Source organism: Pagrus major, chromosome 22 (assembly GCF_040436345.1).
Source record: "Pagrus major chromosome 22, Pma_NU_1.0".
Lineage (NCBI taxonomy): Eukaryota > Metazoa > Chordata > Actinopteri > Spariformes > Sparidae > Pagrus > Pagrus major.
Genome location: NC_133236.1, coordinates 9372563 through 9398047, shown reverse-complemented (window position 1 = coordinate 9398047; position 25485 = coordinate 9372563). Strand labels below are relative to the sequence as shown.

The window sequence follows — 25485 nt, the reverse complement described above, 5'->3', positions numbered from 1 at the left end:
TTATAAATCTCTTTCCAGAGCCGTTATGTAAGTCTGTGGTCTCTCTGATGAGTAAACTGAAATAAAATTGGTTGAATGCCCCTTTCACCTCTTTTAGTGTTTTTTAAAATCAACAAAAAAGAGCTCTTTTGTTTTATGCTGCCTTCAAGTTATGAGGGAAATATCAGATCTCGGAGCAGAGAACACGTTAACAAGTCAACAAAGGGTTCAAACTCAGAAACTTTCGTATTTATTTAAGGCATTTGTAAGAATCTATTAGTAGATTACTACTCTTAAGCAGTACTCTTTATTGATTTGTATTCATTGGTTGATACAATTAAGTTGCTTGGCACTCTGAGGTCGCTGGTTAAACTTAAACCAGAGCTGTGGTTATACTGGGCAGCTCCCAGGTGGGAATGTGTGGAAATCCCCCTGAGAGAAATAAAGCATTCCCACGCTGACTTAATTAATGAAGCTTTCCCGACATGCTTCAAGTTTTGCCCAGATCCCGAATCCCAGTTCTGGTGGTAAACAACCTGTTTTGTTCTGTTTTTGTCGGGAAGCAGAGGGTGACTCGTCAGCTTCTGACTCCTTTATTTGTTTGTTTTTTCCTTTCTTTAATTTCCCGAGGGGGAAGTAAGTCATGGAGAGGTCGGATTGTGCCAAACAGAAGCAGCTGAAATGGAAAAATCCAACAGCCAAATTGAGCTACTACAAAACATGTGACCTCTGAACAAATAAAATACAAAAAAAAGAAGCGAAGACTCCCACAAAAATCAAGATGTCAACTCAAGTCACTTCAGTAAAATCTCACTTCATCTAACATAGTGGGAGAAAGAATGGTGGAAGGTGGAACCAGTGAATTTTTGGTGTTCTTGGTTAATAAATGGCTAAAATGATGAATGAAATCAATTCTTAATTGTCTTTGTTGATTGGCTAATTGATTAATTGACAGCTACCAATGTGACAACTCGGAAGTTAACTTCACTTCCTGTTTTATTTTGTACCTTCATGCGTTCTAGTTCGTTTGACTTCCTGCCTTTGTTCAGTTCATGGACATATACCTTTCTATAATATTGCATTAGCACTCTTATAGTACAAAACTGCACAATAATGCATCCTGATGTTGGTGCTAAAACATCTGGGATACATTTTTTCTATCATCTTCAAAAATACAAATAAAAATATTTACAATATTTGAATTATTAACTAGTTTTTACTCATCACAACAGGGAGTTGAGTACTTTAAATTCCTTCAGTCAGAACACAGTATACAAAAACACACTATCTTGTTACTGTGTGTGTGTGTGTGTGTGTGTGTGTGTGTGTGCGTCTGGCAGGTTGTCACACGCTGTACCGCCCTGACCATCAGATAGCATCCAGCAGCCGGCTAGTCGTGCTATCTGAGCTAATTTCCTGCCACTAACAGGAAGGCTGCCCTTCTGGTGACATTGGTGTAACCACCCCCCCAACCACTCAGTCGCTGCCAGATAATGAGGTTGCGTAACAGTTAAACTCTTCCCTGTGTTGTTAATATCGATTAGCCCGCTCCGTCTGACGTCCAACAGACACACACAGGGCGCTCAGTTGCCAGTCCATCAGCTGGCAGATCAATCAGAGCCTAATGAGATAAACGAGCTCACTAATTAGTTAACGAACCGCTGGCTGACTGACTGACACAAGCGCGCACAGAGCCAGCCTGGCAGCTTGTCTTGCTGTCAGCTCAGGGGAACAGAGAGCAAATGTAGTTCAGAGCATCCAGTTTGATCTTTAGAAGCACCATTTTGACAAAGAAACACTGAAAATACCCATTTAACTGAGAGTGCCGTCATTATGTTCCCATTTTAGATTTTTGTTGCGCTTTTACAGAATGAAGAAGATTTTTTTAAAACATCCACAATGGAATTCGACCTTTGACTTTTTAAATTTAAGGTTATGATCGGACTTGATTTTTGATTCAGACTCGCAGTGTATTTCACAACAACAGCTTGACTTATTATCCTGGTCGGTTTTGCAGGCTAGAAATGGGCACATGCATTTTGTGTTTGCAGGTCCAATTTGACCACAAAACACCCTATTAACTAACTTGTTATCCAATCAAAGCCATGAAATCTACATTTCCTCTTTTATTTCATCGTCCTTTTTATCATCTTTTTTAAGATAATTAGATTTTTTTAAATGCTGGGTAGTTTCGTGGATCAAACCGATCCAAACGACCCTGAGCCGGTCAGGTTTGACCTGGAAAACCATATAATATAACCGTCAAAATAAGCAAAATAAATAATAACCATTGGTTTTGTTGTGTTTGATGTTTTGAGGAATAAATATTCTGGAAAATATTTATGAAATATTTTAACTTGAAGCTTGTCAAATTTAACTTAAGGTGGGTTACTATTCCTCTCTGCGCAAATGTAATAATACCAAACTTATATTATCTGGTCAGTTTTAGAGGTGTTGGCAGGTGTATTCATCCCAGCAGTTAATTTACAAAAATGTTCCTTTAACAGAAACTTGTAACAAAACATGTGATCACACTGGTGTAATTTAATAGCTTCAAAGTGACCATGTTCCTGATTCCTGAGTTAACAAAATGTTCCTCTTATATTTCCACTCGGCTTGTCGTCAGTTTCACAGGTACACAAAAAACCTCTTAAACACATGGAGATGAATAAGTGCAAATTACACCCAAATCATCCTGAAAATGGATTAAAGCATTTTTCCCCTCTTACAGTTTGCTGAGAGAAACCATCAGGGAATTGGTGCAGAGTGTAATATCAAGGTGTGTTGAAAAAAAAAAAAGATTTCGCTCAAATGAGACAGAAATGAACTGGTAGTTCGAGTAATTGCTCTAAAATCATATTCAGGGACAGGCTTTTTATTCAAAAGGGTGATTCTGATTTGGATTTTTGTGCCAGATTCACACAGCTAAATATCAGTTTTGGTGAAGTTAATGCACATGTGCACAGTTATGAACTGTCCGTTTCATTACCATTCTTCTCAGCATGTGTTCAGCCGGTAAAACAGCAGAAGTTCCCTGCAGATTTAGGCCGGCGGGTGAGCTTGTCTCAGTCAGCTGTGATTGACGGTTCTGCCCTCCTAACCCTGACACACTATTTATCATAGACCTTGTAAGTGTGTGCGTGTGTATGTGTGTGTGTGCTGGCATAGTTTGCTTGTGTGACACTGAACTGGATACCCCTGATGTCTCAGGGACCAAACTGGCTTCTGTGAAAAGGACACATAACTGGAGCGTCCGTGGGGACAGCCCCAAATAATTTTAGCTTTGTGGGGCAAGCCTGGGCTGGAAGACACACTGAGAGACAAACAGCTGAGCAGACACACAGATAAACAAACAGACACACACAGACACACACACACACACACACACACAGAAATACAAACAGACAGACACACAAGTGGATGCAGACTCTCATAGTGCTGATTTTCGGGGATTAAAGCGGCATGATGTGGAAATATCTTCGTTGTTTGAGCCAGAGCCTGCTCAGATTTGGATTTGGATTCATAAAAACTTTATTGTTCATCAACGATGAAGGCAGCTTTTTCCCTTGGAGGGCCAAAAGCAAACACCTATCGATTGTATTGTTAAGATGCAAAATGGATCCCAAGTTTGATTAACTGACTGAATAATTGGCAAAATAATCAATAATTAGAGATCTTACATATCTAAAGAGCACTTTTACCTCACAAAAAATAAAACAGCATCAAACATTATAATTTTTTATTTCGTTTTTATATTTTTTTGCTAGAAACATCTGGTGGGCAAATTGAACCTTACACAGGCCCTACTTTGGGCAGCCTTGAGTAAAGTGATAAAAACTTGTCTTTTATGTGTCTAATAAATAACTTTTAAAATAAATAACAACAAGCACTATACAAAAAAAGAAAACAATATAGTAAATATAGCATATTGTGATTGTTGAAAGGCTTTGTTCTCGCAACACAGGCTCCAAATGTTCTAATGCCTAATCCGGCTCATATATGGCTGCCAGAGTTGGCAATGATTTGGGCCGATTCAGCATGATAATCACGCAGCATTTTGGCCAACTCTGGGCCATGTTTGGCAACCAAATTGACGTGGACATCCTCAGTTTAGCCAGAAATTGAGGTAGGCAGTTGCCCTCTGAAGGTGGGCCAACTCTGGGCCATTTATATCAGCCCAAATTTTCCAGACAATGAACAATTCCTAAAAGTTTTAAATGAACAGATTGTTTTCATCTGTAAAGCAGACTATAAGTGGCGATGTTGAATGTTTTTATGGCCCAGTGCTGGCAGTAACATTTCAAATTCAGATTTGGCACAAACATCCACTGGGACTCAAGGATGAACTGATAAGATTTTGGTCCTCAACGGTCAAAGGTCCAGATCACTGCGACTACCACTCTTCTGAACATGATATCTCAGAAATGCATCGAGGGTATAGGTCAGCTCGGTTAGCCTCACAGCAAGAAGGTCCTGGGTTCAAATCCCAGCAGGGCCTTTCTGTGTGCAGTTTGCTTATTTTCCCTGTTCTTGCATGGGTTTCCTCCAGGTACTCTGGTTCCCCCACCATCAAAACATGCACACTAGGCTAATCTCTGGTCAGTGCCTTTGACATGATGTTAGCCACCAACAACCACAGCTCCCATGAGGCTTTGAAAGCATGCTTATGTCTCGGACTCATGGGATTTGTTGTTACATGCCAACACTCTTATCACCATGTTATACATTTAACAACAACAGGTTGTTGGGAGCACTGGGAGGAAACTTTGCTTGAAGTATCTTAAATTTCTTCTTCTTCCTCTTCTTTGCCCTTTTTGCTTTTCTGTGTTTCATTACAGTTTGCTTCTGTTATGTCATCATGTCACAGGTGTTTCTTCTCTGCTGCAGAAATAAGTTATGTGGGACGTTTGTGTTGATGTTCTGTGATTAAAGCCGAAGGTAACCTTTTGTGTTTTGAGGTCCGACTCGTTAACTTTAATGAAGCGAAGTTTGGGGTCAACGCTGTGATTTTTGTAATCAGTAATCAAGTTTATGGTAACCTTTAAAAGCTGACGTCAGCCGCTGTGGTCAGCTGTACCTGAGCAGCTGGCCACTGCTGTGATTGTGTGTGTGTGTGTGTGTGTGTGTATGAGTGTGCTTACAGCAGCAGTCTCTTTAATGAGGGTGAATTCGAGGGTTTGTACTTGTTCTTCACTCAGCCTGCTGGGAAGGTTGCTGGCATACGTATGTGTGTGTGTGTGTGTGTGTGTGTGTGTGTGTGTGTGTGTGTGTGTGTGTGTGTGTGTGTGTGTGTGCGTGTGTGCACGTTTGTGTGTGTGTCACCCTTGCTATGGGTTAGTGAGTGGGAACCCCCCTATACAAACTGCAAGACTTCTATTAATGAACACAGCCTTTTCAAGTAGGTCGAGTCGAGCGCGTGCGTTTGTGTGTGTGTATTTGAGTGTGTGTGTGTGTGTGTGTGGATTGTACCACCCCCAGGGGGCGACAGGTGCCACGAGCAACATGAAACCCTGCGGAGTGACACGGTGAGATAGAGAGCGAGAGTGTGAAGTGATGGGAGAGGGATAAAAAGACGAGAAGAGAAAGAGTGGCCAAAAGTATGTGGACACCCAAACATTACACCCTTATGAGATCTCATACTGGAACCATGAGCATTGAAGCAACATTATGAAGTAAATCTGCAACTTGGCGCCCCCTTGAGTGCAGCACAACTGTCGTGATTACAAATCCCAGGTTTCTGTAATAATCTGTCAGATATAACGTTAAGTGCTAACTGCAAACAAAACTTGACATGTCATAACAGTGTCTAAACCTCTGTTGAAATGTCCTGAAAGAAGACACTTTCTCCATAAAATATGATCCAGTTTCACCAAATCAGCCTAGTCATATTGTTAGCAGTTGCGTTTCTGCAAACCAGAGATACGGCCAAGTTTTTTAACGTGTCATAGGTTACGTTCCATATTGCCATTTTTAGAAAACGCATCACATTCACATTAGATTTATAACTGGACTTTCACACCTGGAGGTGGAGGGGAGAGTGGTGGAATTAGTAGTGCTATATGTGATGTGCTGCCACGAAGCGCAACTCACTGTGATCCTACCTACTAACCGAAGTTACATAGCGTAGAAACAAGCGACATGAGTGACGACGGAGTGGCTAACACTGAATCACCATTCACTCTATTACAAGTTAATGTGACATTCAAATGATTTTGAAGCTGTTATTTAAGGTAATATAGTTGCAAAATGTTGCTTTAGTGTGCTGCTGTAACAGCCTTAAGGGTCCAGATGTTGCATCTGTCTGCAAGGATCCAGTTCATCACAAAGGTTTTAGATGGAGTTGAGGTCGTCGGTCTGCAAAACCATTTCTCCATGTGGGGGACCATCATTTTGAAACAGGAACTGGAAATGTTCTCTAAAATATCATTCAGTGCTGGAGCATTAATACTTCCTGTCATTGTAACTAAGGTGCCGAGCTCAAAGCATGAAAAACAAGGCAGGGGTGTCCACATAGTTTTGGCCATGTGGAGTGGAGGGGTTGACATAATGACAGATCGAGGCTGATTGAGAGATAACAGAAGAGAGAGGAAGAAGACAGGGAAGCAGAGATAGACAAATAGACAGAGATAGTTTTCACTGCTGGAATTAAGGACAGCTGGCCTATGCGTGTGTATGTGTGTGTGCGTGTGTGTGTGTGTGTGTGTGTTGGCAGGGCTCGGTTGCATAACACTCAACTGGGTCCCCCTGTGGCTTAGAGGCTAAAGTGGTCCCTCTGTCTTTCTAGCTCTCAGTTTAATTCAATGAAGCTTTATAGGCACAACGTTTTGAAAAAAAAAAAAAAAAAAACATCCCAAAGCATCAAAACAGAGTGAAGTAGTTGGAAAATGATGAGTTGTCTACATCAATAAAGGCCCAGACTTTAACTTCTGGAATATAAATGCAATTGAAATCACAATATTGGCCAGATAAATGTCAAACGCAGCGAAAAAGACGTCATTTTATAGATGCTGTCAAAGTCAGACACCGCCTAATCAGCTCAAGATTTCGCCGAGGTCCCCGTACATACAGAAAGACCTCTTTTCAGGACAACGCCGTGTTTCCCATGGTGCTTTGCTGCAGGGAAACTCGGCATGTGGAAAGAACAGCCCTCGCATTTTCTCTGCTCCACTTCCAAAGCTACTGGCTGCTCTCTGTTGTCCATGGAGGTGTGTGTGTGAGTGTGTGTGTGTGTGTGCACATTATTTTATGGGTAAGCTCGCAGGCGCTCACAGTTGTGTGTGCCCATGCATTTTATGTTTGAATTTAAGTGTGTGTGTGTGTGTGTAACACTCCACATGTGGGCACCTGCAGGCATTCTCATTCTCAGTTGTTTGCATGCAGGTACGTGTACGTGTGTGTACATTAATGTGTGTTTGAGTGCCTGTGTGTGCTTGTCAGTTAACCAGTGAATTGCTATTTTACAATAAGGAAGATTTTAGTCTTGATTGGTGTGTAAAGATAAGGAAACAGAGACAAAACAGAAGAGAAGCGGGTGGAGGACTGGACAACTGAGGCTCAGTGGAGGACTTCTTGTCTTCTTGTAGTTCATACTGAACAACTTTGGCATTAAAAAAACACAGGAACAAAGCAATGGTGACCTTTCAGAAGATTAAGACCCTCTTTAAAGGAGGAAAAGTGACATATAAACGCATCCAAGAAGCCTTCAAGATGGATTAAAACTGAGTTGCCCAAAGCTCCTCTGAAGGTGGTTTGAGGCACATTCTAGCCAGATGTTTTACGGGTGTGCACTCGTCTCTCCAAGATGCAAACATAATCTTTACCACTCATGTGTAACTACATCAGTCTGTGGAAATATCCACTAACTCCATCTGTGCATTGTGATAACAGCAGCTGAAATTTAACAGAAGCTAGTCTAGTTGCTCTGTCGATTAAATATAAACCACAGAAAGAAAAGCAGTCATCCAGAAGGCGCGCTTATCTGATGCCAGGTCAGTGCAACCATTTATTGATCTGTTTGCCTCACTTGTAGTCCATAAAAGCCATTCATCCATGCGTTTGTGATCCTTTATGGATCATTGTTTGCTAGCTAACGTTAAAGTGCAAATGTCATTCTTCTCGTGGCAGCTTTTGCATCCACCGAACAGCTTTGGTTGCATTACCACCACCCTCTGCACCGGGGCAAGTGTAAACCCACGTCGACGTCACACATTGGTTTGGAGGCTACCGTTTTGTAGCCTTGAGTTTCGGCCATGGATTTAATGATTAAAAGCTGGATACAGCATTAGAGCCTTGTTGATTCCTGTGAAAGCTGCTCAGTGGCGCATGAAACCAAAAATGATTGACTTCCCGGGTATAGAATTACCTTCTGCGGCCCAAAGAGACTTCTTTTGGCCAAGACAGATAACTTCCTGTTAAGCGGCAGGCTAACTTGAATAGGGATAAAATTATTTCATTGTGCAGCGCTTAAACGTTCCGAATAGCTCAAATTCTGATAGTGAGACAAGTCATTTCACAGGGGTTGTGTCTTCCTGGGGGCTTGGTTTGCTACCAACTACATGCTACCAGAAAACAAGATGCTTGACCATAGTTTCTGTTAAAATACGTACTTCAATTTCATTACTATGCAAGTACCAGTAAGAAAAGAACAAGGACATTTGAAGAGGGAAGCAGATGTAGAGTGATTGAAATATTGAAAAGGAATATTAGGAAAACAAAAGGAAAGGAGTGAAGCATTTTTGAGGGTAGAGGAGGAGTGATTGATAAAATAAAACACACAAAAGTAAAAGAGAGACTGAAGCACAGTGCCGAGACAAAGGGAGACAGAAATAAAAACCTTTTCGGACGACAGAAAATAAAACGGCAGGGAGACAAAGACAGAGACAGAGCCCGGCTGGGGACGAGGATGAGACGCTTCTAGCCATATTTAATCATCAAATATTAATGCAGTAAAGATGGAATACAGGAAATTAATATTCCCCATTAACAAAGAAGAAGAAGAGCGAGTAGGGTCTTGTAACGGCTACAAAAGACAAACGGCCTCCATTCATCGGTTTGATTACGGGATCCAAATCACGCCACACTCATCGTCCTCCAGCTTAACCTCAAATCATCCGTTCCATGAACACTATGCGTCCATTGGTTTCCTCTTTTTTTACTCTCTTTAATGTAGTTTAAGGTCACGATTCAGTAGTTCCTCACTGCTAAGAGCCGCAGGCGTGTTTCACTGTGTCAATGAAACAGTGAAGTTAGACCTGTGGTGTTTTTGTTGTTAACTGACTGGCTAGTTTCTCTTCCTCTGTTTACTCGAAAACAAACCTGAAGCATACAACACATCACTTCCTGTAGAGCAGGACACCCAGTGTTTAAATTAAGGATTTTATGAACTCTGAAGCTGAAGATGGACCATTGTGGCAGTGGGTGTTGTCTTCTAGTATCCTTTGGATCCTTTGGCCTAAATGAATGATGTAAAATGAAGAGACTATAATGTCTCCTTCTCAGGATGTATCACTAGCATCAGGCAAACAACATATTTTCTAAAGAATCTCAACAATGAATAGTTTCTTTGCATTCCACAACGGTTTTGGGCCGATCACATCATATCATCATATCAGGTTTTCAACCTGGGGTTGGGTCTCCCAAGGGTGTCACAACTAGATTTCCAGGGGTCAGCAGACTGGTTGGTTTTAGTCTGGAGATTCATTTTTACATTACATGGCCTGTACCAATGATATCATTTGCCTCAAAAAAACTCTTCTTTTCATTTTGGTACTTTCAGGATGTTGTGAGTTAAAAGTCTAGAAAGTCCAGTGTTGGACTGGTGGTCAGTGTGGTCGTGAACTCTTCTCGAAAAGTTTGAGAACTACGGTCTTAGAAATCTTATGTAAGAGCAGCGGAGAGGGGAAATAATGAGCACACGAGCGCTCTTGTGCAAGATATGATGAGTTTATGATCTTGATGAAATTGGATTAAATCCAGATGATTTAGATGCTGTATTGCTTCCAGGAATGATAACAAGGTAAAAATAGATCATTTCAGCTACATTTCTATGGTTGATTAATGGGGCTGACCATGTTGGAATAATGCATGAATGTTCCCAAGTTTTATCAACAAGATGTTTTCCAATTATTCCCATTTTCCCGGCATGACTCGAACGCAGCATGACATCACAGCATAAGCTGCAGAGGGATGTCCTGTGGATCCTTATGGGAGCTGTAGTTGAACGTTTCTCTAATCACACCATCCTGTTAAAATTTGTTCTGCAGGCTTTGTTCCTGTCTCTTCATCCCTTCATCCCTCCTTCCTTTTCTTTCCTTTCCTTTTCTGTTTCCTCTCTTCTTTCTCCCTCGCTCCATCCTCGTGGTGAGTGATCCTAACAAGGAGGATTATATATTTTCAGACTGAGAGCAATCCAGATATGATCAAGTATTTATGTAAGCTGCGCTCTGACGGCTCAGATACATACAGAGCCCTCGACTCAACAGCTGTTTCATAACCACTGCGTGTGTGTGTTTTATGTGTGTGTGTGTGTGTGTGTGTGTGTGTGTGTGTGTGTGTGTGTGTGTGTGTGTGTGTGTGGACGTTTAGGAGCCTGTGTGATAGCTTATAGTCAACAATACAGTGTTGAATTATTAATGTGCAGTTAATGCAGAGGAGAGGACAGACATCTATCTGGCCCAGTTAGAACATGTGTGTGTGTGTCCAGATGTTGTCTCTGAACCATTAATTGTTTACTAGTTAATTAAATAATAATGTAAAGTATTTGAAAACAAAGGCAGTTAGTGTATCATGTGAAATGAAACAATAGAATGTGTATTTATAGACCGCAGTCTGCACATGTGCATAATTCATCCGTGTTGTGTGTGTGTGTGTGTGGCAATACATAATACATAGTATATACATCAGTGTTAAACCAGGTGCAGCTGCAGAGTGCTGAGGTCTGCAAATATACAGCATTGTGTCACACACACACAAACACACACACACACACACACACACACATACAGAGTACATATACACACACACAGTAGGTACAACACTGACCCGAGGTTGAATATATGATTCATATGAAGTGAATATGAAATGCAGTGATGTTTAGTATTCTCACTGCACAACAGGACAGGCCTCAGTGTCAGTGACACACACACACACACACACACACATACACTGAAATGGTAATGAAACTGAACATTAAGTGTAGTGTGTGTTTATTGTGATTGTGTGTTTGCATATGTGAATGCGTAAATGTGTGTTTTTATAATTAATGGGTCTGTTTCTGTATGTGTATTATATGTGCTGCATTAATGTGTGTATTAATGGTTGCATGTGTGTGTGTGGTTTCATATCCAGGGTTCCTCAGATCCATGAAATCCTTAAAGTTTTGAAATTTGGTGAAAAATCAAGGCCTTGAATGTTTTTTTCTGTAGGGGTCGACCGACAAGGCTTTCTCAGGGCCGATACCGATTATTAGAAATCAAGGGGACTGAAAAACCGATATTTGGGACCGAAATCTGAATCTAAATCTTGTGGGCGGGACATTGTGAGAGGATGCTGTATCAGAGCCAAAGTAGCAAATTTTTAAATGACTTTATTTTGTCAGCAAGCTGACAGAAAAATCAGGGGTGTTGTAACATTAATTAACCTTGATCCCGGATTCAAACTCTGCCGTGTTGGAACTGTAAATTTGAGGGAATCAGACCTTGAGAAGACAAACAATTTGATTTTTAAAAATGTGTGGGAACCTTGCAGGTCATACCTGTATAATCGTACCTGCCAACATTAGCCTGTGAAAAATAAGGAGAGTTTTAGGGGTGGCAAGAGGGCAAGCAAGTGAGACAGGAGGCAAATGTCAACAAAGAGGAAGGTCTCGCACACAAGGCCTGGTCTTTCTGCCAGCGCTACTCTGCTGCAGGTAATACACTGACTAGGGAATAAGTACCTCATAAAACCCCACAGCAAAAGACCCAAACTATCACTTTAACTTAGGAGTGGAGGGCTGGAGCGAGTGCAGGGATGAGTGACACACATCAGACAGGGCTGTTTGCACACCCTCGCCTCTGCCTCTGGGTTGGGTTGCCAGGTATGACGACGCCTGTCCCAGTGACGGGCCACACAGCTACATATACTCACCCACATGCAGTAATGACTTATGGGCCACAGGTGGTCCAGATCTGGTAGCCAGAGCACAGATGCTCTTGACATTGCCCTGAATTCAGCCAACTGCATGACTGTAGCTGGCCCTGTTCTGGCCCAGAGCCTGTCCTATGTCCTGGGCTCCTGTGACGGTATATTATTTAAGCCAATTAATCAATTATCAATATAGTTGGGGAGTAATTAATAGTTGACAACTAAGTGTGTAAATGTTGCAGCTTGAATCAGTTTTAGACTGATGTTACTTTGACTTATTTTAATAAGTATGAGGATTTTTTTAATATGACATTGATTAGTGTGTCAAGTGTCAAATCATTATAAACATAAAAATGTCATGAGTGAGTGTTACAAAAAGGGCTTTTTATCATGTTGCACTTGTATGAATAGTCTTATTGTACAATAATACAAACTGATGTTGGTTCTGAAACATAAACAAAGTGAAAATATTCAAGTTTAAGAAGCTGGAATCAGAGAATTTGAACTTTTTTTCTTAAAAAATCCCTCAAACTGATTAATTGATCATCAAAATAGTTGACGCTTAATGTAATAGTTGACAACTTATTGATCAATTTAATAATTGTTGCCGCTCTAGTGTAAAATACTGTACATACATGAAATACATATATGTGTACATTGACTCTCTTTTCTGTATTTATGTTTACAAAATCTTAGTGCATGTGTGTATTAAAGTATTCATCTTATATTTTTGGGGCACACACAGTATTTACAGTGTATATATACAAACAGTTAAAGTGTATGTGTTTGCATGCTCGTCCTTGCAAAAGTGCCGTTGTGTGTCGGCCCGGCGCCTCCCCCCCAGCCGCGGCCCCTCCATCTATTTCTGGCTCTGCGTCACGCCTGGGCTTTACTCCTGTGGCAAGAGGAGTGTTTCTCTAGGGCTCCCACTCTGCTGTACACACACACACATACACACACACTCACACACACACAGACACACACACACCTTCACACACACACACACACACACACACATGCCTGCCCAGTGAACGAGTGAGCACACTCAGATGTAAACACACAGGGTGACGGACGGACGTACAGGCAGAGGAGCGGATGGATGGATGAAACTGGACATAATGGGAGTTTAAACTTGAGTGCATGTGTGTGTGTGTGACACAGAGAGAGAGAGAGAGAGAGAGAGAGAGAGAGAAAGTGTGTGTGAGAGGGTCGGTGTGTCTGTTACCGTGGCGATGGAAGGAGGTAGTGTGAACACAGAGGAATGCTTTCGGTGAAAGAGAGGGAGAGCCGGCCAGGTTGGTTCATAGTCTATCTATCTATCTATCTATCTATCTATCTATCTATCTATCTATCTATCTATCTATCTATCTACCTGCCTATCTATCTACCTATCTATCTTTACTTGTGTGTGGAGTTTTTCTCTTCTTTTTCTTTGTGATGCTTCTTTTGGTGTGTGTGTGCGTGTGTGTCCATGTGTGTGTGTGTGTATGTGTGTGTTGCAACCAAGCAGGGGGGATGTCCTCGTCCGCCGTTGTCGTGGCAATGCAGCAGCCGTGAATGACAGTGTGTGGTAATCGTGCATGTGTGTGTGACATAGGCTACTTCATGAGAAATTAGCTTTTCCTTCCTCTCTCTCTTTCTCTCTCTCTCTGTTGTTTCACTCTTCTCCAATGTCTCTCTCCCTCCTGATCATCTATCTATCTATCTATCTATCTATCTACTGAAATCCTCGTCTCTCATCACCCTCTCCTCTCTCCCAGGGTGCTGTTGTTAATGGACACACACACACACACTGGACAGCTGACTGTCTCACACAGTGGTGTCAGTTCCCTCCATTAACTGAGGGGTGCCACCGCAACACACACACACACACTTAAACACACACACAAACACACACGCAGAGGGTGTTGGTCGTCTTAAACCTTAAGAATAGTGATTTACAAGAAAACAGGTTGAACTTTGTGTGTGTGTGTGCGTGCGTGTGTGTGTGTGCATGCGTGTGTTTGTGTGTGTGTTGGGACCTCCCTTGTATAACAAGTTACTCTAGTAACACACACACACACACAGATATACACACAAACATACAGCCATTTTTCTGTCAGAGCAAGGAGGTGGGATTACTATAACACTGACCTTCACAGTGATTCTCAGTCCTCTCCTTTCTCTCTTCTTTGCCATTTCTTCTTTTATTTACATCTTGATTTACTCTACAGTTACTGTCTCAACATTAAGTCTGGTTTTGCTTTTCAGTGTTTTTGTCTTTTTGTTTCTTATTCCTCCTCTTCCCCTTTCTTTTCTCTCCTCACCTCATCTTGTTTTTATCACACTCTCATCTTTCCTGTCATCATTTCTTCCTCTCTCTTTTTCTGTTGTTTCCTGTCATGTTTTCTCCTCATCTTCTTTCTTTCTACCCACTCCTCTCTCTGTAAACTGTGTCAGTCCAGCGAGTGGCTCTGACCGTAGGAAATGCTTTTATTTTGAAATGTGCCTGATCCAGTTTCAGTACCATTGTGATTTAAGCTATCAAAACAGGCTTTTACTAAGAAGACAGAAACAGACAGAGAGGGAGACTGGAATGGGGAGAAAAGGCGTGTTAGTGTCTCGTATCTGCAGAGACCCTGCAGCCTTCTGCCTGGATTTTCTTATTTTCTCACTTTGTTGCTGCTCGGGACACTTTACCAACCCAAAATGTGGCTATTTGACGTCCTGGGAATGAGACTCAACAATCAATTGTCTTTGTGGTGCGTTTAGGAACAGCTGGGACAAATCCTTCTGATTCTACCTTTGAATTGAATAGTCTTTGAATTATATTAATATGACGTGAGCTTCAGTTAGCTTTGCACAGAAATGACTGCTAGAAATGTCCTTCAGAGGGAGACTTTTTACTTTGATACTTTGAGTACATTTCTACTGGAGGAAAGAATGTGTGGACTTTTGTTACCTCTGATGAGAACAAGGTCAAAACAAGAGGTAAAGAGATAGCAAGATAGGAAGAATAGCAGACAGGAAGAATAGTAAAAAAAGAAAGAAAGAAGAGATGAATGGAAGAGGTGAAACAAGGCCGAGAGAGGAGGCAGAAGGAAAGACTATGAGGAAAGATGATAGAAGAAGAAAGAGAAGAGGAGTAAAGAAGTCAAAAACACTCTTCAACCCGTGACTCGTCATTCTTCTTCTTTCCTTCTGAGGTTGTTCCATAGTACAACTCTCGTCCTCACCTCTACCACAGTCATGCATTCATCTTTCCATCCCTCTTTTCCCACTTAAATGACTCTTTTCATCACACCTACATTTAGAGCTGCAACAATTAGTCAGTTGTTTTTGGGTTTTGGACTGTTGGTGGGACAAAAAAAGCAATTTCAAGAAGTTTTTTGGAAACTGTGATGCGCACTTCTGACATTTTAGACTTAATTATTATTTGATTAATTGTGAAAATGACTGGCAGATTAACCAATAATGAAAATAATTCTTAGTTGCAGCCCTAATAGACATCATACTTGTTGAAGTCTGTCTGGATTGTGGTAAAAGATGCAGTTGTCTGTCTGTTTTCCAGAGAGAAAAAGACTGACAGACAGTTCAGGAAAGTTGAATAAAGTGACAGATAGACTCAAACATTAGACGGGCTGTCAGGCAGACAGACAGATTGAGAAGCAAGAAGACAGACAGGCGGGCAGATAGAGAGTCAAACAAAAAGCAGAAGCAGGCAGACAGACACGTTGATGCTCAGACGGACAGGTAAACAAATAGAAATAGACAGACAGGAAGACAGGCAGACAAACAGAGAAAGGCAGCCCGACACACAGACATGCAGTCAAATAGTGAGACAAACTGAGGACCATATACAAATACATTTCCAGCAGACTGACAGACAGACAGACAGACAATCAGTTCCTCCAGTCCTCTCAGAAAGAAGCGTAGGAAGTTTGCTGCTCCGCCAAGTGTGTTAAACCATTTTTCCATTCACAAATTCTCAGACAGTGAAGTGTGCTGCTTCTGCCCTGGTATGTGCACGTGTGCCTTTGCAGTGCACGTGTGTGTGTGTGTGTGTGTGTGTGTGTGTGTGTGTGCGCGCGTGCAGGCGCTGTGTGAAGCTGTGTGGAGTCGGGTGAGTAGGCGATGTGTGTCTGAGGCCACAGTTGATCGCTTTACTTCAGCGCAGATTATCACTGCTCATTTGAATGGGATTTGTTTTTTTGGAGATGTGACTTGTCTGACATCTTGCTTCCCAGAAAGATGCTGTTACGCATCATGAGGAGCAAATAACAGTCAACTGAAGCAAGGGGAAACTAGATTAGCACCAGCGGCTGCAGCTAACATCCAAAGAGCTGCACTCTGGTGTGCTTTTCCTGCTTCCAGACAGGTTCCTATTGATTTGCGTACAGTATGAAAATCATCCTGCAGAGACAGCTAATCCATCTCAGTGAACATCACACACTGTTTGCCTTTATTTATGTGCATGTTGTGTTGATGTTGCTTGGTGAAGTCTGTCTGGCAGCTGCTTCTGAGGAAGAATCCTCTGCTGCACAGGAAGTGGCCTGTTGGCTGTTTTGAATAAACATGATACTGGAGACGGGGCACTTAGCATGCGAGTTAGCTGACAGCAGTTAGCAACATGGATGCTTGTGACTCATGCTTGTTATACTTTTTCCAAAATCAACAATCAAGTTTGAACTTGGGGTCTGTTATTTCATAATTCTGTCTTTCTTTTTCTATCACTTATGATAACATTTCACAATCACACAATCACATACTAACAAGTCCGGTGGGGACTTTGAACTGTGCACACGACTAATGCCGAGTGCATTAGGTCGAATTTGAATGCAGAAGTCGGTCTGCAAGGCTGTGATGGAGGTTTAGTATCAACAGTAATTTTGCACTTTGCCTTCATTCTCTTCAAAATAACTTTGGTTATAATTACAACCTGTCTGATCATCTGACAATTTGTACTCGTCACCCCACAATGAAAAATAGCCAGTTAAAAAAATTCCTTGTAGGACGTTAAGTGATGCCGCTGCATTACTAGCTTGGTGAGTAAAACATTATAATACCTGAGGATAAAAATGGCCAGAACAACAAACACAAGACCCGGTTTGTTATAAATCTGAATTGTATTTTTTAGCACAGACAAAATTGAATACGTCTTTGTTTTTTATTCATCTTATTTTTTCCGTTTTGTCTTTAAAGATCAATTAACAGCACATTTTAGCTAGAACACACCCTTTTAAATCCAGCAGAGATGTGGACTGTGTCACTGTGTTTATGACTTGCAAGTTGCCTAGATTTGGACTTGGTAAAGACTTGTTACTTGACTTGACTTGAGACTTGAATGACTTGTCTGTGTTCGTTTTTATGTTAACAGTTTAGTTTTTTGTCAGTATTGCACTGTTTAAAATTGAAAAGTTTGGTGACTTTGCTCCAAAAAAAGGTTTAAGAAACGTCTTAACTTCTACTGCGCATGTGCACGGTTTCACACCAACTTTTTATATGACTCACTCCAGAGTGAGTTAGACGCCGTCAGCTCATCCCAGCAGAGCACTTTAATAAATGCAGGTTTAATGTCTAATCCTTGAATAAACTCACATTTTTTTGTAATCCCGTGCATTAGTTTGTTATCCTCCACTTCCATGCCTATTAGAAGACCGTCTGCGCTGGCATCAGTGCAACAACACAATGGGCGGATGTGTTTCCCAGTTTGGCTATGAGAAAGCAAACGATTGGCTTTTGGGGGGAGGGGGTGGGACATGTGTCTTACAATCGCCATCTCTGGTGTTACAGACTTTTCTACTCAAAATGCTTTGACTGGGCTGTTTCCTCTGTTACAAGGTCTCTGATGTGACATCACCTTGTATTATTGAGGTGTTTTCTAGTGAATTAATCGATTTTCTACACTAGAGACTGAGACCAGTACGTATCATTTACTAACAAAAACAAGTGGATTAGAGTTATAAGTTACTTGTGAACTTGATTTCTGTAAATTCCTTCCTTCCCTTTGACATCCATCTGTCTGTCCAACTAGCATCTGACCTATATTTGTGCTTCTTCTTCAGGGTGTGTGTGTGTGTGTGTGTGTGTGTGTGTGTGTGTGTGTGTGTGTGTGTGTGTGTGTGTAGTAACTCAACCACAAAACTCATGTTACCAAACACAACCCAGCTTCCTCTTAGTATCCTTAACACAAACACACATGCTGAAGCAGGACAGGTGGCTGTATCACCTTGACGTCCAGTTTTACGACACACTCCACATTCATATCTCTCTCTCTCTCTCTCTCTCTCTCTCTCTCTCTCTCTGCAGGTATAAGCCCCTTATACCTTCTGTGCTGCAAACATTGCCAGGACCACACACACATACACACAAACACACACACTCTCTCTCTCTCTCTCTCTCTCTCTCTCTCTCTCTCACACACACACACACACACACACACACAGCAGGTAGTGGCAGCATATCATAGCCTCTGGTCGGTTGGCAAAATGAGCTTCATGATGGAGGGATGATGGGAGCGAGGGACAGACAGATGGAGGCTGACAGGAAAAAAGGGATACAGATGGAAGCAAGGACTGAGGGATATTGATGGACTGATTGAAGGGTGGAGAAAAGGATGGAGGGATGTTGAAGGACAGAGATGTAGGTGTAGAAGGAATGACATAACTTAAAAGGGAGGGATAAAGAGTAATGGAGGAATAACAGATCAAGAGTGAGGGAGGGATGGGTCCATGGTGGGGATTGGGGAGTGACACAGGGTGTACAACGGTATGGAGGGATGTAAGAGGTATCACATAAATCAGACAACTTAAAACAAACAATATGTACATTTTCACAAAAAAGAAACAAGTGACTGACATAAATCAATCAGCAAATTACATCAAGACAATTCATTTACTCTTCCCATGATGTTACTTTTCACGAATTTCAGTTGAACTCTCAACTGAATTACACATTGCAGCAACATGTTTAAAAACGCCCTCCTGTCTTCTGAGGAAAGGCCTCCTTCCGTCTCCGTCAAAATGAAAGAAAACGATAAAGAGGCCCGGCTCTGTATCGACATGGAAACTTAGAGAGAGTTAACTGTTTTTCTCCCGGCCAAACTTTTTCAGTCTCTCCATCTTTCTTTTCCCAGAGGTGTAAAAGTGAGTATGTTTGAGTGTGTGTGATCGAGGAAAGAGTCGAGTGTGTGTGTGTGTGTGTGTGTGTGTGTGTGTGTGTGTGTGTGTGTGTGTGTGTGTGTGTGTGTGTGAGTGAGTGAGGTTGGAATGTGGAGGCTCGTAAGTCACCTCTGATTTTCCACTCCCGCTGGGACACATCCCATTATCAGTTTTATATGAAACTAGGAAATTCCTCTGTGGTCTGTGTGTGTGTGTGTGTGTGTGTGTGTGTGTGTGTGTGTGTGTGGTGTCTGGCTCCATAATGAGCAGCTTAACAGTGGAATAAAAACTGGGCATTTTCCTTCCCCTTTCCTTCTCTACAGTGCAGGATGACCATAAAATATAGAGTTTGTCAATATTCAAGTTCAAAGTTTGTGGATGTTTTAGATACTTGATTTATTGGTTTATTGAGATTTAAATGATTTGCAATGGATGGTTTTATGTTCAAAATGAAATAATGCAATACTGTACACCCCTAAACTTGTAGAAGTTTTTTAAATACAGGACTGTTGGTTGGTTGTTTGGTTCATCTTCACATTCTCAATGTTGTTTAAGATGTTAAACATTTTGGTTCCTTTGGATTAAATTGAAAATTGCTCATGAAGTTGTGTTGATTGGTATTTTTTTCTGTCAATTGGCGGTTTGTTTTGATGGAAGGTTGATTATGATAGTTTAAATGTCAGTGAAATACTTTATTCTCTTGTTGATTGGTTGTTTAAATCCTAGTTTGACTAGTTTGTTGGCTGACATACATATAACATAACATATAGGCTAGTTTGTTGCTTGCTTCAGGGTTTGGCTCGCCTGGGAACCAGAAAAACTTGCCAAACTCATGTTTAATTTGCTCTGGGAGGTACGTCTGGTCCCTACTCAAGTTCAGACAGATTTCCACCTGACTTGGCCCAGTGTCGGGCTAATCACAGCTGTTTATGTAATATAGGGCGGGTTTGATACGGTGACTGTCCAGATTTGAATTGTCAAATGCCACCTATTCACTACTCTGATTAGTTGTAGGTCTGTCCAATTGCGTCCAGTCTGCAGGTCTGTCCAGGCTCATGAAACCCAGATCCAGCTTTTCTAGACTCGACCTTGCACTGATCTGAATCTCTTCAGAACCTAAAGCTGCTTTGGTTTGTTTGGATTGGTGTCAGAGTTGGTCAACTTGTTAAATGGTTTGATGTGTAAAAAAACAGGAACTTGGTTTACACAGATGTACAAATATTTGCAATCATGGCAGATTTTAAGTTGATTGAATGGACAGGTGTCCTGCTCTATATGTTGGTTCTTCAGTTATAGGAATAAAGTGAGTAATTGCTTCAACAAAATTTTCAAAACATTGGCTTTTACATGATTTTATTGGATATTGAAGAAGTTCCACAACCCTGCATTCTATATAATGACCAGGCTCCAAAAAACAAAAAAGGAGACGGCCAGAATGCCAGCCTCGAGCCTTCAAAACAAGAATCAACTAACGAATGGTTGACGTCACGGTCGCTTTAGAATTGGGTCAAACTGGGGAATAACTGAGTCAAAAATCTTGTTTTGAAAGTGCCCCGTGGACCTATCAGCTGATCAGACGTTTCATTAGCTGCTTTGGATTGCTCGTAGATGGTTGCTTTGTGGTTGTTTGCACGGTTGCCTGGCTGGTTGATTGTTTTAATATCATAAAACTGGGACACAGCTGGAAAGAATAGGGTGATGAGAAGCAGGACTAGGACACGAACAGAAATAAATAAAAGTGGATGGCTGGAAGTTCACTGTAGAGGAGAAGAGAAGAGGAAAAAAGAGAATAGGGAAGAGATGAGAATAGAATCCGAATTATTCCTCACCCGGAGGCCTTTTTACTTCCCAGTCTGCACTGAGTGGAAAATAAACAAAGGAATATTCCACACCTCTTTGTTTCTCCTTTGCCCCTCTTGTGTCTCATCTCTACCTTGATCTTTCCGTTTTCAAGTTTGGAAAGAAGGTAGGAAAAGAAGTTAAAGGGAAGCGATGCGAATAGTCTGATTTAATCCATTGCTTTCACAAAATCACGTGTCTTTGAAGGTTGTTTTTTACATCGACTTTCTTTTACTGGCCAGCACACGCTTCAGACTACACCAGGGAAGATTGGGAGACTGGAGCTTTTCATCTGCCAGCCTTTCACTTGCTTCCTTCCTCGTTTTGGCACCCGAATATGCTTCTTAGAACAGAATCAAACTCCAAATGATGGTTGGTTAGCTGCCAAAACTGGGTCCAGCAGAAGACAAGCCCACCAGTCGCAGCCACAAGTTGCCAGAGTTTGGCTGGTGGTAATTTCCCACCCTGCAGCCATGTATTCCAGATGTTGTGGATCTGAGTCCAACTTGTGACCTTGTTGCATGTCATCCCCTCTCTCTCTGCCGAGTTTTTCCTTTCATCGGCTTTTCTTCATTCTTTCCGCGCTCGCTGCACCACTCAACAAACACAAGTACTGTATTAAAATTATTTGAATGTGATGAATGCATCGCCTGCTGCATGTTCATGGTTTTTTAATTGTTGCAGAAAGGATAGAGAAATGTTGGATTAAAACCAGGGTGGTTGTTGGTTCCAGTTACCAATCCAGCTCACACATCTTTTGAGGCAGCTGCTTTTTAGATGCTATTGAGCATTAGCAGCCTCGGTGCAACAATTTAGTGACCTTTAGCACCACCGTTACAGCCACTCTGAGGTTTGTCTGTTGCTCTGTGTGAACTTTTGCTTATTTATCAAAAAGTATTTTTACTTTTTGCAAGCAAGAAGTTTCCAGTTGTCTTTTAATTCCCCAAAGCTGACAGGAAGACGGGAAGCTTTGGCCGGTTTCGGCCATTTCTTGGTAGTGACCATGAGTAACAAGATATGAATGTTAAAGAAGAATGTTTATCATGCACAATGTCTTCCCCTGGAACAGTAAAGGTTAAAAAAATAACAAGATTCTGCTTTTTGAAATGATAGTACTTTGCAAATACTAACCAGAGCATCAACTGTGTACAGATCTGAAAATAGTCCTCAACAAATGCACTACTGATTTGCTGCAAACGTTATTTTCATTGTTGGTTAATCTTTTGATTAATTGATTAGTTGTTTGGTCTGTTTTATGCTGCGTTTTAAGACGTATTCAGTTTTTGAAGATTTAGGTACATCCTTAGTAGGAACCAATGGGCTTGGAACTGAGAGCAACAGACAGACTGCAATAGTTAGAAAGTAGTGAGAAATAGAATAAGGGCTGGATTAGACGGAGTGCGTTTTGCAGGTTGCATTGCCTTTTTTGTTGAGCCTATAAAGTGTTTTAAAAAGAGCAGCACGTTGTGTTTTTTATTGGTGCTAGGCAACTGCTGAATCAACTCGCAGACCTCTACCTTTTATTTTGGCTCACTAGAAGTACTTAACTTCCTAGTTAGTAGACAGTTAGCCGCCTCGTTAATAAACAACATCTCCATAAAAGACTGTACAGGTGGAGGGCCCACGCTCTGAGAGGCTGTCCTAAATAGTAAGGTGGACACAAGAAAACACCAGGAGTTTGCTTGGATGATGGTCAGTCCAAGGCTTATTATTATACTTATTTCAGGGTGTGTCTGGGAAAGTTCGACGATGACGGTTTTTCTGGTGCTTTTCTGCTCTGAATTGTTAGTTTTCTCAACTTGAGGCAATCAGGGTGCTCCTGCAGCAAACGCGAGGCACTCTGGGCATAAATTAGGGGTTTTATACTCCCTGTAGGTGAAATTCAACAAATTTGGACTTATTGAACCTCAAGAACTTGCTTTTGTTTAGCTAAAAACATGTTTTCCATGATACTCTGTCAACAAGAATGTGGTGCATTGATAAGAGGAACAATGAAAAAATATTTTCCTCATATACTTGCTTTCATTTTGTCTCTGTGTAACTAATTTCTTAAAACGTTGAACCAGATTTTTCTTGCTGACTCCGACTAACGTCTTCAGATCGCCTGAGTGCATGAACGTCGCAGTAGTAGTTGCAAGTAGACAGGGAGGCTTCACTACACTAAATGTAAGCAGTTTCTAATAATTCATGGGCTTTCCCTTTAAAGCCTGTGGTGTCACATAACTTACATCAGCTTCACTATGACTCCATAAGTATGTTTACATTCACACTAATGATGGTAACCTGATTAAAGCTGCTGTATAGTGCCGATTACTCAAATGATATCACCCTGTGTGCTGGGGCCTTCATCCAATTATCATATTTGTGGGTACGTGATGATGTTGAAGAAGCCTCTTGGATGAGAGGTGAAACGTCTTGAAGAAACTGAAACAAGTCCAGCTGCCTATGATACCGCACTTAGAATTATGTGATGATGACAGCAAGTGGAACGAAGATGAAACACGTAAATCTGCTCACACTTTGTCTTTTTGTGTGTCAAAGGTCAACAGACATTCTTTCTGTTTCTGGGAAAATAACACATTGGTATGGTATTCTAATCAATAACCAGACCTGATCAGTTTCATGTCAGCCCCTTTGAGTCATGGAATCATTCACTGGACTCAGCAGAACAGGATTATGGGTAAAACATGCTGAGGAGCTGCGTTGTAGATTAACTGTGATCATGTTGTTTGAAAAAGTCCAATAAAAAAAAAAAGATCCAGCTTCATTTTCCTCTTTGGAAAAGCTCCGTTCAGACAGATGGAAAGACACACAAGTCAGCCTCGCCATCTGTGTGTGTGTGTGTGTGTGTGTGTGTGTGGTGTGTGTGTGTGTGTGTGTGTGTGTGTGTGCGTGCGTGTGTGTGTGTGTGTGTGTGTGTGTGTGTGTGTGTGTGTGTGTGTGTGTGTGTTTTGACAGACATGAAACAGAAAAACAGTGTCATAGTTTTTCCCTGCCTTCGTCCTGGCAGACCAGAGGCAGGAGGACGACTCGGAAAAATCTGATCTCAAAACAGTCGTCCCACTGTGTGTGTGTGTGTGTGTGTGTGTGCGCACAAGTGTGTTGTGTGTGTGTGTGTCACATGTGATTGTCCACTTCTCGGTCACTGTGCTTTTTGATGTTTTCCATCCATTACATTGTCGGTATGTGTGTGTGGATGTTTGTGTGTTTCTGGCATTTACCGTGTGTGTGTGTGTGTGTGTGTGTGTGTGTGTGTGTGTGTGTGTGTGTGTGTGTGTGTGTGTATGCATGTGTGTTTCCGTTCTCTGTCGCATTTTGAACCATGTCGCTGAGAGACAACAAGTCAGATGAACTGAAGGAACTTTCCTCTTTCTCTCTCTTCTCCTCTGTCCTTTTATCTCACTCCTCCCTCCTTCTCTCCCTCCCTGTCCCTCCCTCTCTCCCTCTCTCTCTCTCTTTTTCTCCCCTTCTGTCTTGCCTCTTTTCTCTCTCCCTTCCTCCTCTCACCCCTTTTTCTTCCCCTCTTTACCTCCTCTCACCTCTCCCATTTCCCTTCCTCTCTCACATTATTTACCTCTGTCTTTTCTCTCTCGCTCTCCCCCTCTTCCCTCCCCTCTGTCCCCTCTCTCTCACCCCGTTATGCTCTCCTCTTCCTCCCACCTTCGCTCCCCCTTTCTGCCTTCTCTCTGTTTTCCTCCTCCCTCCCATTTCTCTTCCCTCGCTCTGTCATCCCATCACTCTTTCTTTCTCCCTCCCCCTCTGCCACCCCCAACCCCTCTCATCCTTTCCTCTCCTCTCTCACACTATTTATTCATTATTTTCTTCCCCATCTCTTCTTTCACTCTTTCCCTCCTCTTTTTCTCATTATTCTCATTATTCTCTCCCTCTAGCTCTCATGTCTTCAGCTGAACAGGTTCTTTAGAGTGTGTTTCTGAATGTCTGTGCGTGTGTGTGTTTGTGTGTGTGATAGTAAAAAAAAAAAGGGAGGGAGGGCTCTTTGCCTCACACCTCCGGTGACCACTTCCTCTACCACATCCTGTTTATTTCCTGTTGCGATAGTGACCGGATTCCCTCAGAAATTCACACACACACACACACACACACACACACACACACGCACCCAACCACACACAAACAGGGGCACTCGAACACATATTTAACCTCTTAACACACAGTTTCTGTCTCAGTTTAAGTTTGTTGAAATCTCTGAGAGCTTCCCTTCTTTGAAGCCATGTGATGTAGTGTTGTCATGATACTAAAAAATACATACGTTTTTTAAGCCTGCACGATTGTATCGAAACGGAAATATTCTACATGTCTTGTTCATCATTTTATATACATTTTCCCCAAATTTCTGTTGTTTTTGTAAACTTAGAATAGGGATGTGTTTGATTAGTTGACTAGT

At 41.7% G+C, this 25485-nt stretch overlaps 1 protein-coding gene across 1 annotated transcript in view; it reads left to right on the top strand.

Moving 5' to 3' along the window:
- Positions 1–25485, top strand: part of hivep2a (HIVEP zinc finger 2a) — a 121787-nt gene that overhangs the window by 30405 nt on the left and 65897 nt on the right. The gene's annotated exons all lie outside the window — the stretch shown is intronic.